Source organism: Primulina tabacum, chromosome 6 (genome assembly GCF_025594145.1).
Source record: "Primulina tabacum isolate GXHZ01 chromosome 6, ASM2559414v2, whole genome shotgun sequence".
NCBI lineage: Eukaryota > Viridiplantae > Streptophyta > Magnoliopsida > Lamiales > Gesneriaceae > Primulina > Primulina tabacum.
In genome coordinates, this window is record NC_134555.1 from 7,209,672 (window position 1) to 7,226,992 (window position 17,321).

The following is a 17,321-nucleotide window of genomic DNA, read 5'->3' on the forward strand; positions in this document are numbered from 1 at the left end:
TCAGAGCCTATGTTCTTGTAAAAGATTGTACTACTACTGATCTCGAGAAGCTCACGAAGTCACGTCTTCAGTCTGTAAGTCCGACTTTCACGTATTACAATTTTTTTGAGCATGAAATAGTTTACCAGCATGTTCTCATGACATATTTTATCAGCACGTTCTCATGAAAAATATTTTTATGTCAATATTATGTTTTAGCAATTATATATTTAAATTTCAAGAAAAATAGTAGAAATATTGCATGTTGGTTACGTAAGGGTTTTACATGGTACAGTATGCCTCCTAGACGAGTTATTGACCGCCCGAGGGGTGCTGAAAGCGAGGCTGATGAGACTCAGAACCGTTATGAGGATAGAGGTCCACCGCCACCTCCTCCACCACCTGATATGCATACCCAGATGATGGCGGGCATGACTCAGTTCTTCGCACAGTTCGCGGGGAACAATTCTGCAGCGGTAGCTAGGCCGCCTAGACCTGAGGCGACCTATGAGCGATTCATGAAGATGAGACCGAAGGAGTTCTCAGGGACGACAGATCCCATGATTTCCGAGGGCTAGATTAAGTCCCTCGAGGTTATCTTCGAGTTCATGGGGCTTGGAGATGAGGACAAAGTTCGTTGTGCGACCTATCTGTTTGGAGGAGACGCCCGCTTATGGTGGGAAGGAGCATCCGTAGCATTGAACTTGGCTACTCTGATCTGGACGCGCTTTACAGAAGTATTCTACTCCAAATATTTTACTGACGAGGTGCGTTCCAGGTTGACCAGGGAGTTCATGACCCTAAGGCAGGGAGATATGACTGTTACGGAGTTCATCCGTAAGTTTGAGAGGGATTGCCATTTCGTACCCCTGATTGCCAATGATGCGGGAGCAAAGCTGAGACACTTTCTGGATGTTCTACGGCCGATCTTGCGCCGTGATGTTAGGGTGGCTGGCCCTACTACTTATGACATCGCTGTCTCCAAAGCTCTAGCTGCAGAGCAGGACCTGATTGATATAGAGAGAGACCGCCAGGGCAAGCGACCAATCCAAGTGCCACACCGCCCTCCTCCTCAGCAGCAGCCCCAGAATAAGAGGCCTTTCTACGGCCCACCCAAGAACAGAGGACAGCAGCAGCAGCAGGGACGCGCAATCCCGAGGACTTTTGAGCACTCAGTCTGTCCTAGGTGCACACGCCGCCATGCTGGAGCATGTATGTATGGGTCAGGAAAGTGTTATAAGTGTGGTAGTCCAGACCACTTGCTGCAGCAATGCCCTCAGGGGAGCCTGCCTACCCAAGGCAGAGTCTTTGCTCTCCATGCAGCAGAGACGAACCCAGACACCATGCTCATGATATGTATCTTAAAGCTTTAAGTTAATATTCGAAATTCAATGTTTTGGGAATTGAGATTTTGCGTTGAGATTTTGAACATAGAATTGATGATAGGATTGCATGCTCTAATCAGTGTTATTTCGGGAATCTAGGTTAGAAGAACTTTGACCTTTGCATGCCTATAAGTTAGTTCTATTAATTATTGGGTTCAGCTTGACGTTCCAACCTTTCAGGGAGAATTTTTATAGCTGGTTCAGCTACGAAAGCCTTGATAGATCCAAGGGCTACTCATTCATTCATTTCGGAGACCTTTGCTAATTTTCTCAAGGTCAAGACCATTGGGCTAGATATAGCCTATTCAGTAGTACTGCCTTCGGGAGAAGAAACGGCAGCTACTAATGTAATCCGAGACATAGACCTCAAGCTTCATGGCAATCTTGTTTATGTGGATCTTATCGTTTTGCCGATGCCAGAGTTTGACATTATCCTGGGGATGAACTGGCTACTAAGGAACAGAGTTTTGATCGACTTTCAGCGGAGATCCGTTCTAGTCCGACCGCCTGGGATCGAGCAGTTCTTATTCGAGCCAGACAGGTACTTTCCTTTACCGTGCATTATACCTTGTGTCCAGGATAGGAAGCTCATGCATAGAGGGTGTCGAGCGTTTTTGGCAACTTTTATATTCATTCCCGAGACACCCAGTCAGTCAGCCTCTGATGTCCCAATTGCTAGGGATTTTCTAGATGTTTTTCCTGAGGACGTCTCTGGTATGCCACCCGAGCGAGAGGTGGAGTTTTCTATTGAACTTATGCTAGGTACGGCTCCGATCTCAAAAGCACCGTACCGATTAGCGCCGACAGAAATGGCAGAACTTAAGAAACAGATTCAGGAACTTCTCGACAAGGAGTTCATTCGCCCGAGTTTTTCACCATGGGGCGCGCCAATCTTGTTTGTGAAGAAGAAGGATGGCACGATGAGGCTTTGCATTGACTACCGGGAGTTGAACAGGGTTACAGTGAAGAACAAATACCCACTTCCGAGGATTGAAGATTTATTTGACCAGTTGCAGGGAGCTTCAGTTTTCTCAAAGATTGATTTGCGTTCTAGTTATCACCAGTTGAGGGTGAAAGACGCCAATGTTCTCAAGACTGCTTTTAGGACTCGTTATGGCCACTTCGAGTTCCTTGTGATGCCGTTCGGTTTGACGAATGCGCCAGCGATCTTCATGGATCTCATGAATCGCGTATTTCAGCCGTATCTTGATCAGTTTGTGATAGTGTTCATAGACGACAGTCTCGTCTACTCTAAGAATCAAGAGGATCACAGCAGACATCTAACCACAGTTTTGCAGACCTTACAGAAGCATAAGCTATTCGCAAAGTTCAGTAAGTGCGAGTTCTGGTTAGAGAAGGTAGCATTCTTAGGCCACATCGTTTCTAGCAGTGGTATTGAGATGGACCCAACGAAAGTTACAGCAGTCAGGGATTGGGTTGTGCCGCAGAATGCATCAGAGATCCGTAGTTTCCTTGGGCTAGCAGGATATTATCGGAAGTTTATTCAGGGATTCTCCTCTATCGCAGTTCCACTCACGTCGTTGACAAAGAAGAATGTTAAATTTGTGTGGAGCGAAGAGTGTCAGAAGAGCTTCGATACTTTGAAGCAAGCCCTTATCTCAGCACCAGTATTGGCCATGCCGTCAGGGCCCGGAGACTTTGTATTGTATACCGATGCTTCGAAGCTCGGTTTGGGCGCAGTATTGATGCAGCATGGGAAGGTATTAGCATATGCTTCTCGTCAGTTGAAGACACATGAGAAGAATTATCCTACCCACGATCTAAAGTTGGCCGCCGTAGTATTTTCCTTGAAGATTTGGAGGCATTATCTATACGAAGAGAAGTGTCAGATCTTTACCGACCACAAGAGCCTCAAGTACTTCTTTACGCAGAAAGAGTTGAATATGCGTCAGAGGCGTTGGTTGGAGTTAGTCAAGGATTATGACTGTGACATTAGCTACCATCCTGGTAAAGCTAATGTAGTAGCGGATGCTTTGAGCCGGAAAGTCGCAGTGATAGCTCATTTGACAGTTCAGAGGCCTCTTCAAAGTGAGATTCAGAGGTTTGATCTAGAGATTTATACTCGAGGTAGAGTTCCCCGTCTATCTACCTTGACAATTAAGTCTTCTTTATTAGATCGTATTCGCAGCGGTCAGTCATCTGATGATCAGTTGGCGAAGTAGAGGCAGAGAGATGATGTGAAGGGCAGTGTTTTGTACACAGTGAGTGATGGCATTGTTCGTTATCGAGATAGGATATGGGTTGCTAGCAGCGATTCTATTCGAGCAGACATATTAGCCGAGGCCCACATGTCCCCGTACTCTATTCATCCTAGGAGTACGAAGATGTACAAGTATCTGCAGATGTAATATTGGTGGTCCGGTATGAAGAGAGAGATCCGTAGATTTGTAACTGAGTGTTTGACTTGTCAACTTGTGAAAGCTGAACATCAGAGACCAGCCGGCTTACTCAAGACACTTCCCATTCCCGAGTGGAAGTGGGAGAACAATTAACATGGATTTCGTGGTTGGTTTACCGAAGTCGGCTAGAGGTTCGAATGCTATATGGGTGATTGCTGATCGTCTAACCAAGTCAGCGCATTTCTTGCCTATTAAGACGACTTTCTCCATGATTCAGTATGCAGAGTTATATATCCGTGAGATAGTCCGATTGCACGGTATTCCAGTCTCTATTGTTTCTGACAGAGATCCGAGATTCACTTCCTCATTTTGGAAGAGTCTCCATTCAGCGATGGGTACGAAGTTGTTGTTTAGCACAGCTTTTCACCCTCAGACAGATGGTCAATCAGAGAGAGTTATTCAGATCTTGGAGGATCTTCTCCGTGCTTGTGTCATCGATTTCTCAGGGAGCTGGGAATCGAAGTTGCCATTAGTGGATTTTACCTATAATAACAGCTTTCAGTCGTCTATAGGTATGGCTCCTTATGAAGCACTGTACGGAAGGAAGTGTAGATCGCCTATTCATTGGGATGAAGTAGGCGAGAGATCAGAGTTAGGACCAGAGATCGTTCAGCAGACTGCTGATCTAGTAGTCGTAATTCGTGACAGGATGAGGACTGCTCAGAGTCGACAGAAGAGTTATGCCGGCCGGAGGAGGAGAGATCTAGAATTTGCCATTGGCGACCATGTTTTCGTGAAGATAGCACCGATGAAGGGTGTCATGAAATTCGGGAAGAAAGAAAAGCTTAGTCCGAGGTTCATCGGACCATTTGAGATCCTCGACAGAGTTGGGACATTAGCATATCGTGTTGCTCTTCCGCCGAATCTGGCCGGAGTATACAATGTGTTCCATGTGTCGATGTTGAGGAAGTATTTAGCGAATCCTTCTCATGTGTTGAACTTTGAACCGTTGCAGATTTCTTCGAACTTGTCTTATGAAGAGAGACCAGTGCAGATCTTAGACCGTAAGGAGAAGAAGCTTCGGAACAAGGTGATCAAATCAGTGAAGGTCAAGTGGCTTAATCATTCCAATGAGGAAGCTACTTGGGAGCCAGAGTCAGAGATGCGGAGTCGCTTTCCAGATTTATTCAGTGAGTTCTAATTTCGAGGACGAAATTTTATTTAAGGGGGGAAGTGTTGTAGTACCCGAAAAACCAATATGCGTAAATATATGCATAATATCTATTATTTAATTTTAAATGATTATTATTTTAGGCATTTGTTGATTTAATTGCATTTAAATCATTTACGTTATTTTTATAAGGATTTTAAATCACGTATTTCAAATTTTAACTTTTTAGATATATACGCGAGACCGGACCGGAGATAGGAAATCAGAGATGAATTTTATGATCCTAAAATATTCCTAAATTTATTCCCAGCTAAGAAATAATTTATTTTAATGAAATCAAGTTGATTTAAGTCTACTTTAATTAATTAATCACCAATTTAATTTTAGGCTTCTTAATTCATCAAGATTATGCTTAATTAGCTTTTTAATCAAGCTTATCTAACATAGGATTCTACTTAGCAAAACTTAAACAAATCCTACACCAATTTGGGAAGACAAGTCTCGGTCCTCTCCACTCCACACAATCCCCAACTTGACACCATTTAACTCCCCCAACAACAAAACAAAGACCACCCATTCATCATGCATGTTTCCCCCCAACTTGACATCATTTACTCCTCCATGCACCACCTTATTTGACCACAAGCCTTCACCACCTTCTTCACTCCACCTAGCACAAAAATTCAGAAGAAAAATCATCCAATAATCGTGAGCCATCAAGAGAGAAAAGAGAGAAAACAAGCAAGAAAAGAGAATTCCGTCTCCGCCGCACCGCGTTCGTCGTAATCGATTTGTTTTTGTTTCAAACAAATCCAAGGCATGTCTATATTATTTCTTTGCTCTTCAATCAAGTTATATATCTATTTTTAAACCATTACATGTGCTTGATCTATGACAAAACTGAAATCATGTCAAGAACTTTCGAAAAACATTGTACAGAATTTTTGACTCTTCCCACACGCACTTCATGTTCTTTGTTGTTTTTGTGGTTACAGGGTTGGCTCGACTTCCAGGGACTAAAGGCTGCTTTTAGACATGATATAGGGTGTGTTAGTAAGGGATTTGTCCATTGGTTTCAGCCCTTTCCCCCCTTGCATCACGTTTTGTACAGCAACTCCCCAGCATGTCATTTTGTGTCTCGATTTGCATGTTTATTGTCTAAGGTGAAGATTCTGATCTTGGCTGCCCTAGAGGCTGTAGCCATGGTTAGAACCTTTCCTTGACATGTCTAGGACGTGACCAAGATGCCCTTTCATGTCTTGGTTCATGGTCCCATCGGTTTTCAAAATAAACAAGAACAAACCCCTTCGGTTTTAAAATTATGGTTTTTGTTGAGTGTGATGAGTTTCGGTTTTTAGGTGTCAAGTGGGTTGTGGTTGGCTTCTAGCCCTTAACCATGACTAATACAACACCTTAGCTTGTCTAGCATGGACCATGGTTAACCTCATAGCCATTGGATCCTTCATTTGACATCAAAACAAGCAACGCCCCCACGCGTGCAATGTGTGTGTTCTCGGGTGAAGCTTGTATTGTCGTAGGTGTTGGCAGGAATTGTGGTTGGCATAGGGCCCTTAGCCATGGTTCAAACCATACCTTAGGATGTTGGTAAGAGGCGCTGGTCGGTGGTTCAAGCCCCAATGGCCATTAGTCTTGAAAACGACGCAAGGAAGCGCAACAGCTGCTGCTGTAATTTTCTAGACAGAAACTTTGCCTTCGGTTCAGAGGTGTGTTTCAAGTTTTTGGTTGGCTTTTAGCCTATGTCCTTGGACAGGACAGTGCCTTATTGAGTTAGAAAGGTCATGTTTTTGGCGGTTTGTGATTTGGTCAAGTTTAGAGGTCGTACGAGAATTTACGGTGCAATGTGCCAAAGTGACTCTCGAAAGAGAGTTTCATGATTTTGGCCTCCATGCACAATTTTCTTGTATTACAGCCCTTGGTAATTATTTTCCAATATTTTAGGTGTATTTTAATCATGACTAAATGATGATTTGATGTTGGTTCGGGTTGGTACAGAGTCATGGTTAAATATTAAGTTTGTTGGGCGTAATAGTCTCGTTTTTAGTTCGATTTTGAAGCGTTGGTCAAGATAAGTTATTTGCATGGTCAAGTCAAGTTATGTGCATGTTTTTCATGTTAGAATTAGGTCGCAGCGAGCCTGGAACCGATCCAACCCAAATTTATAAAATAACTCAGGAATTTAATTATATTACGTGCATAAATATAAAAGTTTATTTTTGAGATTTATGCGATATGTCTTGTGGCCACTTCACACTCATGGGATTGCAGCTTATCATGGGATTATTACTTCACCCGATGACCACTGACCAGTTCAGTTCATGTTCATGTATGGGTACAGATATTCAGTCCAAGGGCTGTGATGATCTCTACCGTCCAGTATACTGTGGTTTAGTCTGATCAGACGATTCAGTTCATGTTATGGGCCACTTGCGTAGAACATATTCTCAACAGAAAATTATGATATGATATTTTATGACAGGGCTCTATCGAGCAAACATTTTTCGTACGATTATCAGTTATACATGTATTTATAATTATTCATGGCACGATTTTCACGTTACGCTTTACGATATGATATCTTTACATGGCATGAAATTTTATGATATATTTTACTTGTTATTCACGATATATGCATGCTGAGTCTTTAGACTCACTAGACTTGATTGTTGTAGGTACTGATGATGCAGAGGCCGAGGGCGGGGACTAGTGAGTTAGCTCGGATCGGCGGTAGTACGAACCCGAGGACCTCGCGTTTAGTTATTCAGTTTTATGTTCAAACTCTTGTTATAAATTTTATATATTTTAAGTTATTGTTTAAAACATTATTCAATTTCCGCTGATATGTTTATGTTAAACCGTTGGGTTATTTTACGAAAGTTTTTATACGTTGCAAGTTTATTTATTTAAAGAGAAAATTTTTAATAATTCCGCAAAATTATGAATACGAAATTACGGGCCATCACAGTTTCACTCTAATGTCACATTGCCTAATAATTTGATTGTTTCTGTTATGCACATTGGGACAATTAAATTGTCTCATGATTTAATTTTGAAAGATGTTCAGTATGTTCCTCATTTCAAGTTTAACTTGATGTCCATAAGTTCTTTAACCAAGCAAATTCCTTGCTCAGTCTCTTTTCTCCCTGATTCTTTTCAAATCCAGGTTCTCAATCAGGACAAAATGATTGGGATGTGTAGAAGAGTGGGTGACATGTACATTTTATGCTCATTTCCAGTTCCTACTATTATTTGTAATGTTTCATTTTCCAACTCTCAACTTTGGCATTATAGATTCGGACATGCTTCATTTCCCAAGTTATCTGTTTTGGTAAAAGTTCTGGAAACTAACCCCATAAAAAATGATGATATATTGAACTGTAAAATATTCATTTATCTTTTTTGGGAAATGTTTTGGACACTAATCACATAAAAAATGATGATATATTGAACAGTAAAATATTCATTTATCAAAACAAAGAAAATTTTTGGACACTAATTCCATCAATAATGATGATATATTGAACTGTGAAATATGTCATTTATCAAGACAAAGACGATTGCCATTTATTTCCAACAATTCAGTGTCCGATAGTTCTTTTGATTTGATTCATATTGATGTATGGGGTCCATTTAATCCATTAAGTGTTGATGGTTTCAAATATAAAATATTTTCTCACAATTGTTGATGATCATTCTCAATATACATGGATTTATTTGCTCAAATCTAAATCTGATGTACTGCATATATTCCATTCCTATTGTCGGATTATTCATACACAGTTTGACAAGAAAATAAAATCATTTTGATCTGACAATGCTCCTGAACTCTGATTTTCTGAATTTTTCAAGTCCGGAGGTATTATTCTGTTTCAATCTTGTTTGGAATGGCCACAACAAAATTTAGTTGTGGAAGAAAAACACCGACACATCTTGAACGTGGCACATGCTTTACTTTTTCAATCCCATATTCCTTTGGTATACTGGAGTGATTGTATTCTCACATCCGTATGTTGAAACATTTCACGTTCACAATCTTGATTTTGATGTTAACAAAACTTGCTTATTGGTTTATAATGAGTTTACGTAAATGCGTAGAAACTGAAATTGATCAGGCTTCGAACTGATCAGTTACCAAGCTTAAACTGAAGCTATCGAGACGCAAACTGAAAGTGCCAACTGATTGATCGAACTGAACCAGTACAACTGAAGAATCAAGATCAGTTCAACTGATTGTCTAGTTGTAAGGTGGTTCGGCAAAAGACCTTCAGAAGCCGGCCAGTTGATAAAGTGTTCAACTGATGAAGAGCCCAACTGACCAGTTCAACTGAATCAGTGAAATCAGTTCAGCTGACGAGTCAACTGATTTCACCTCACCAGTTCAAGACCAGTTCAGAACATCAGTTAGGAGTGAACCAGTTTGCAGATACGACAAGCTTAATCCAACTGTGCACAAAGGTACAAAAACTATTGTACGATCAAGGTACAATAAGAGACGTTGCAGCAGCACTTAAAAACCAAATGTTCCAGATATCTATTTGGGGGAACAAATTCTATAACGGATTCATTCAATGAGTCTCACTGTACGTTCAACCAAACGCCTATAAATAGAAGCCGAAGCTCAGTGAAGACGATGATGAGACATGATGAGTGAAAAGATAAAATACAGAGAGGGCACGCATAATACTTATCAGCTTTGAAGAAGCAATCAGCCCAGAAGGAACACTTCAATGTGTTATCAGCTTAGTTTTAAAAGAATATTTCCCTCAGTGTGTGAGAACACTTTCGAGTAGTTTTCATAGATCAGTTTTCACACACACATATCACCACTCAAATTTCGTCTTGCACAAAGACGTAAAACATGTGTATGTAGTCTTTGACACAAAGACGTTAAACAAGTGTTGGCTAGAAGGTGCTACCTTCAGTCTAAACTAGGAGTTCAGTTAGGCAGTGGGTAATTCCTAAGCTGGGTGGATTTGTACAAAGTATTGTATAAATCAAAGTCTTCTAGTGGATCCTACCTGAAGGATCGTTTGCAGAGCACCTTGAGGTACTTTAAACAAAATATTCTCCAAGAGCTTCAATGGCTCGTGTTCTAAGAATGTATACACCGATTAATTAGATCGATTTTGGAATTAAAACCAAGCGAAAAACACTCGAAATAATCCTTCGTTAAGAAACAGTGATATATTTTGTATATCTTGTGTAATTGAATAACTGAAAAATTGTAGATTAGTTTTTGCATTCATCAGTTCAGTTATGGTGATAACTGAACTGACGAATACTCTAACTGATCCAAACAATTTGAAAACAACAGTTAATCAAAAAAATACACAAGATATGTTTATGGATGTTCGGAGAGTTCAACTGCTCCTACGTCACCTCTTCTACCCCATCGGGTAGAATTCACTAGAAGACTTTGATTTATACAACTCTTTGTACAAACTCACTCAGCTTAGGACTTACACTACTGCCTAACTGAACTCCTAGACTAGACTGAAGGCAGCACCTGCCAGCATACACTTATTTAACGTCTATGTGAGAAAGACTACATGCACAAGTTTATTGTCTTTGTGCAAGACTGTATTTGAGTGGTGGTGTGTGCGTGTATATGTGTGAGAACTGATCTCTGAAAACTACCCGAAAGTGTTCTCATACACTGAGGGAAATATGCTTCTAAACTAAGCTGATAACACGATGAAGTATTCCCTCTGGGCTGATTGCTTCTTGTAAGCTGATATGCAATATGCGTGCCTTTTTTTTCTCTTCACACACTCTAGTATGTGCTCTCTCTTGTTCTTTTTGCTGATGGTCTTGAGCGTGTATATATAGAGGCATTGAGATCGTACTTCAAGACTCATCATATGTGATCATTTTGAATGCGTTCCTTGGTACATGTGTCTTGACTTTTCTAACATGCCTCCAGGAATCTCTCGGCTTTAATCTTTGCTGCAACGTCCATTATTGTACCTTTGATCGTACATGTATTTGTATCTTTGTGCGTAGCTGGAGTCCACTAAGATAAGCTTGTCTTGATATGCAACTGAATGGTTCCTCACTGATGTTCCTAACTAGTCATCTGAACTGATCTTCAGTTGGTCTGGTGAAATCAGTTGACTCGTCAGTTGAACTGATTTAACTCTTTCGGTTGAACTGGTCAGTTGGGTTCTTCATCAGTTGAGCTCTTCATCAGTTGGCCGGGCTTCTGAAGATCTTCTGCTGAACTACCTATCAGCTGGACAATCAGTTGAACCGTTCTTTGAGATATCAGTTGAGCTGATTCAGTTGGATCAATCGGTTGTCACTTTCAGTTTGTGTCTCGATAGCTTCAGTTTAAGCTTGATAACTGATCAGTTCGATACCTGGTCAGTTTCAGTTTCTGCGCACTTAGGTAAACTCATTAGAAATAAATAAACAAGTTTTGTTAACATCAAAATAAAGATTGCGAACATGAAATGTTCCAACACTACCCGAGGTGGTAGAAGGGGTGACGTAAGAGTAGTTGAAGTCTCCGAACATCCATAAACATATCTTGTGTATTCTAACTATTAACCCCTAGTTTTTAAAATGATTTTATCAGTTCAGTTCTCACAAAAAGTGAACTGATGATTGCGAGAACTGATCTCCCTTATCTTCAGTTAATTTGTTACACAAGATTAAAAGCTTTAACCGATCAGTTTTCTTAACGAATGATTACTTCGAGTATTTTCCGCTTGGTTTCTAACCAAACTCGATTTAATTTATCGATGTATACATTCTTAGAATACGAGCTATTGTCGCTCATCATGTTTTTAGAGGATTTTCCCGATCCAACACCGTATATCTTATTAATCGCACACACACTTCCCTTCTATCAAATAAATCTCCTTTTGATCTACTCTTTCTTAAAAGTCCTTCATATTCTCATTTAAAGGTGTTTTTTTGCATGTGCTATGGTTCAACTCTTCTTAGTCGTCGTACAAAATTCTCTCCTCGAGCGATAAAATATGTTTTACTCGGTTATCCGCCTAGTTTCAAAGCATATAAATTGCTTAATCTTTTCTCACTAATGAGATTTATATATCTAGAGATGTAACTTTTCACAAGAATATTTTCCCTTTCCAATGTGATTCTCATCCCTCTGTGGATTTTAATTTCTTCTCTGATTTTGTTTTACCAACTTAGGCTCTTTTTCCTTCAGAACCTTTAGATTCCCCGATTATAAATTCCATTAATGATGTTGTTGCCCGTCCACATCGAATTCCAACTAAGCATGCTTGGTTGACTGATTAGCATTGTCTCTCCTTCGTCCCCAATTCACCATTTATCCTCTGTTCTCAGCGACCATAAACTTTCCACTCCTTACCAAGTCCTTGTTCACAACATATCTTCCATTGTCGAGCCAGATACTTTTTCCCAAGTTGTTGTGCAATTAGAGTGGAGCAAAGCCACAAATACTGAATTGCAAGCTTTAGAAAGCAATCGAACTTTGTCTATTGTTTCTTTGCCACATGGGAAAAGTGTTGTAGGGTGTCGCCGATGTATAAGGCTAAATTTCGAGCCGATGGAACACCAGAAAGGTATAAAGCGCGATTGGTTGCTAAGGGATACATACAATAGGAGGGGGTAGACTATTTTCAAAAATTCTCACATGTGGCCAAAATTGTCACGGTCAGAACATTGCTAGCGTTGGTTGCAATCCGTGGTTGATCCTTTACCCAACTCAATGTCAATAATGTTTTCTTACATGGTGATTTAGTTGAGGAGGTGTATACGTCATTACCTCCAGGAAATCGACGACATGGGGCAGACCTTCCCAAAAATGCAGTTTGCAACCTACACAAATCTTTATATGGTCTAAAATAGGTCTCACGTCAATGGTTCTCCAAATTTTCATGTACATTGCTCACTATTGACTTTAATCAGTCACATGCTGATAGTTCTTTGTTTACTCGATCACGGGGTGATGTTTTATTTTGGCATTATTGGTCTATGTGGACGACATTGTTAATGTCACGAATAATGAGAAGGAATCATTAAACTTGAAGATATTCTTGATTAGCCATTTTAAGCTGAAAGATTTGGGCAAATTGAAGTAGTTTCTGGGGATCGAAGTTGCAAGATCTTCTCATGGTATTTCTATTGGTCAATGAAACTATTCCCTTCACCTACATACTGAGGCAGGTCTTTTAGGATCCAAGCCTCACACAATACCTTTGGATGTCAATTCGAAGCTAAACAATGAAGATGGTGAATTTTTGAGTGATCCTTCTATCTATCCAAGAGTGATGGGGAACCTCTTGTATTGAACCATTTTAAATCCTGACCTAGCTTATTCAGTTAACAAATTAAGCCAGTTTGTACCTCAGCCTAGAACTTCACACCTGCAGGTTGTATATTCAGTCCTTAAGTATGTGAAAGGAATGGTTGGTCAAGGTATTTTTTTATGGTAAATCAACCCCACTTAAACTTAGTTTTTTCTGACTCGGATTGGGCAGCTTGTCAAGATAATCGGCGATCAGTTTCTGGATATTGTGCTCTTCTTGATGAGTCCTTAATATCATGGAAATCCAAGAAACAACACAATGCCAACTGTATCCGTCACAAGTTCGGGTCAAAGAACTAAATTCTCACCAACCTTCTCCCAATGCACTGGAGTCCTACACTTTCTCTCATACAAAGCCTCATAAAGAGCCATACCAATAGAAGCTTTATAACTGTTATTGTAAGCGAACTCGACTAATGTCAACTTCAACTCCCAACCACCTTTAAAATCAATCACACATGCCCTAATCATGTCTTCCAAAATCTAATAAAGCTTCTCAGGCTGACCATCCGTCTACAGGTGAAAGGTGGTACTAAAAGAAAAACCAGTACCAAACCATGATGCAAACTCTGCCAGAAGTTCGATGTGAACTTCACATCCATGTCTGATACAAAATTCATTGGGATCCCATTGAGTCTCACAATCTCTTGAATATAATTCTTCTCCAACAGCTTCGCTATGAATGTAGTCTTCTTAAAATGAAATGAGCAGACTTAGTCAATCTATCCACAATCACCCGAAAATAATTCATCCATCTTGTTGAGGTCGGAAAACCGATTAGAAAGTCTATCGCAATCTTCTCCCACTTCCACATAGGAATGGGAAACGATATCAACGTCCTTGTTGGCATATGATGCTCAACCTTCACCTGCTGCAGGTGAGGCACTCACTCACAAAAAAAATATATGTCCAACTTCATCTCTAGCCACCAGAACAACTGCTGCAAATCTTTAGACATCTTCTTACTCCTTGGATGAACATAATACAGAGAGGCATGTGTCTCGGTCATAAATTGCCTCTCTCAATTGGACAGCTAAAGGAACACAAACCTGCTCTCTGAACCTCGTTATCCCATCAAACAATGTAAACAACCTTCGGCCCTTAGCCTCATCAAGGTCTCTCGACTTAACCAACTACTCATCAAAGGCAGGTCCTACATGGATACAGTCAAATAGATTCGAAGTTACTGTCAACGATGTGAACATTAAAGTCTTGCTTAGTCATAGGACATCCAAACTCAATTGTTGAAATTCATTGAACATTTGACTCTCTGTTGTCCATTGAGCCAATGTCGCAAACTTTCGATCGAATGCATTTAATACTACATTAGCTTTACTAGGGTGGTAACTAATGTCATGATCATAATCCTTCACCAACTCCAACAATCTTCGTTTTTTCATATTCAACTCATTTTGAGTGAAAAAGTACTTCGAACTCTTATGATCCGTAAACACTTCACACTTCTCACCATAAAGGTAATGGCGTGGAGCCACAACTTCAATGAAAAACAAGTGCGTCCAACTCAAGATCAAGAGTGGGATAATTCCTCTCATGCAGTTTCAACTGCTTAGAGGCACGGGCAATCACTTTATCGTTTTGCATCAAGAATGCGCCCTGCTTCGAAGCATTTGTATACACAACAAAATGCACTGAGCTGCTCAAAATAGCCAACATAGAAGAGGACATCAACCTCTCCTTTAACTCTTCAAAACTCTTCCCACACTTAGACTGCCACCAAACTTCACCCCCTTTCGGGTCAATTCCGTCTATGGAAAAGCAATTAGAGAAAAGTTCTGAATGAACCTTCGCTAATATCCTGCTAATCCCAAGAAAGTCCTCACCTAAGTAGCATTCTTCGGTGCAACCCAATTTTAATCGCCTCAACCTTTGCAAGGTCTACCTGAATACATTTCTAAGAAACTGTGGCCCAAAACTGTATTCTGCTCAATACAAAAGTCACATTTACTGAACTCGGCATACAACCATATGTCCCTCAATGTCTGCAAAACCGTAGAAAATGTCATACATGCTCCCCTCGCCTCTGGGAATACACTAAGATGTCATCAATAAAGACAATGACCAACCGATCAATTTAGGCGGAACCAGGGCCGTACCTCCTGTGAGGCGAGAGAGGCCATCGCCTCAGGGTCCGGCTCTCACAGGGGGCCAAAAAAAAATCGTTGGTCTCATGTTGTTGAGGCATGCACCTAAATAGTATGTGCATTGGACATTTTTTTAAAAAAATTGGACATTGACTCATTGAAAACATGATTAAATATGATGATTGTGCTCATTGGGGATTTAATCAAATTATGTAGAGCCCAAACAATAAAGCTACATGGCTCATTAATTAAATTTTTAAAAATTTTGTATGCATAAAATGATAATGTTTGTTCAATATAGTTATTATTTTATCTTGTGTCAACTCATGTGTTAAAATTTGATACTTTACTTATCAATTATTTGGCATCTTTTCTTGAATTTATGTAATTGGACTCATTTCAAAAAATAAAACACAAAAAATTGTAATACTTATCTATTTTACATATCTTTATTTTCCGTTTTCTTGAATAAAATCTTATATTCATTATTTAAAACAAATTATATATTTTTACAATATTGGTTCATTATATTTATCATTTTGTTATTTTGATAGTTTATGTTGACAAATTTCAATTTTAGTAACATACAGTACAATGTTTGCCAATTTCAATCTTTTTCTAATATAATTGTTCATATGACACTGCATTACGTTAGAGTCATGTTGATGTTGTGGCGCACGAAGAAAAAAAATCGCAAAGAGATAAATATATAATTCGTAAATTATATTTTCCTTATATCTATTTTTTGATTATTTTTAATTTTCAAACTAAATTTTACGGTTATTCATCACAACAAGATTTTTTTTCAACATATCGCCTCAGGCCCTGTGAACCACAGGCACGGCTCTGGGTGGAACACTCAGTTAATCAAATCCATGAAAGCTGTTGGCGCATTAGTCAAACCAAATAGCATCACCAAGAATTCAAAATGGTCATATATAGTCCTGAAAGTTGTCTTGTGCACATATACTTCCTTCACCTTCAACTGATGTTACCCAGACCTCAAATCAATCCTATAAAACACCACGACCCTTGCAACTGATCGAACAAGTCATCTATCCTAGGCAAATGGTATTTGTTTTTGCAGTAACCGTATTTAACGCTCAGTAATAGATACAAAACCTCATAGACTCATTTTTCTTCTTCACAAAAATAACGGGTGTTCCCTAGAGAAAAGCACTAGCTCTGATAAATCCTTTCTGAAGAAATTATTCTAACTGCTCCTTCGACTCCTTCATCTTGGTTGGGGCCAACCGATACGACGCCTTAGAGATAGGTGTGGTACCAGGCATCAACTTAATCTCATATTCCACACAACCACCTCTTAGGTATTGAAATGGGATAGGCTGAACTTCACTGATCCACACTACAACAAAAATGCTAAACGACAACGGATAAAATTCGATGTCGTAGGTCATTTAAAACTGTTGTAACTGAGGGTGTTGTTGAAAGTGCATTTAACGACAACGGTTTTAAACTGTTGTCGTAGTAATCATTAGCGATGGTTTTTAGCGACGATTTATGATATGGTTTCCAACCATCGCTCATTAGCGATGGTTTCTGACAATTAGCGACGGTTTAGAGAAAGACCGTCGTTAATTAGCGATGGTTAGAGAAACATCGTCGGTTTAACATAATCTGTCGCTAATTTTTTTTATTTTACTTTTATAATTTAATAAACCTACCTGAAGCTAATAATATTCATGATCTTAACTAACACTTAGAAATTTACCAAGATTTGAAGCGAAAAAACTTACCCTAAATTGAAACTAAAATCGTATAAGAGAGAAAAAAATTTCATGTGGAGGAAAATGGACTAAAAACGCGGATATTTATAAACAATTTGCGACTGGTTTTTGTTAAACCATTAGCGACGGTTGTTTATTAAACCGTCGTTATTAGCAAAGGTTGTTAATAGCGACAGTTAACCTAAAGCCGTCGCTATTAGCTGCGGTTGTTTAAAAACCGTCGTTAAGAAAAAACCGTCGCTATTTTAAAAATTGC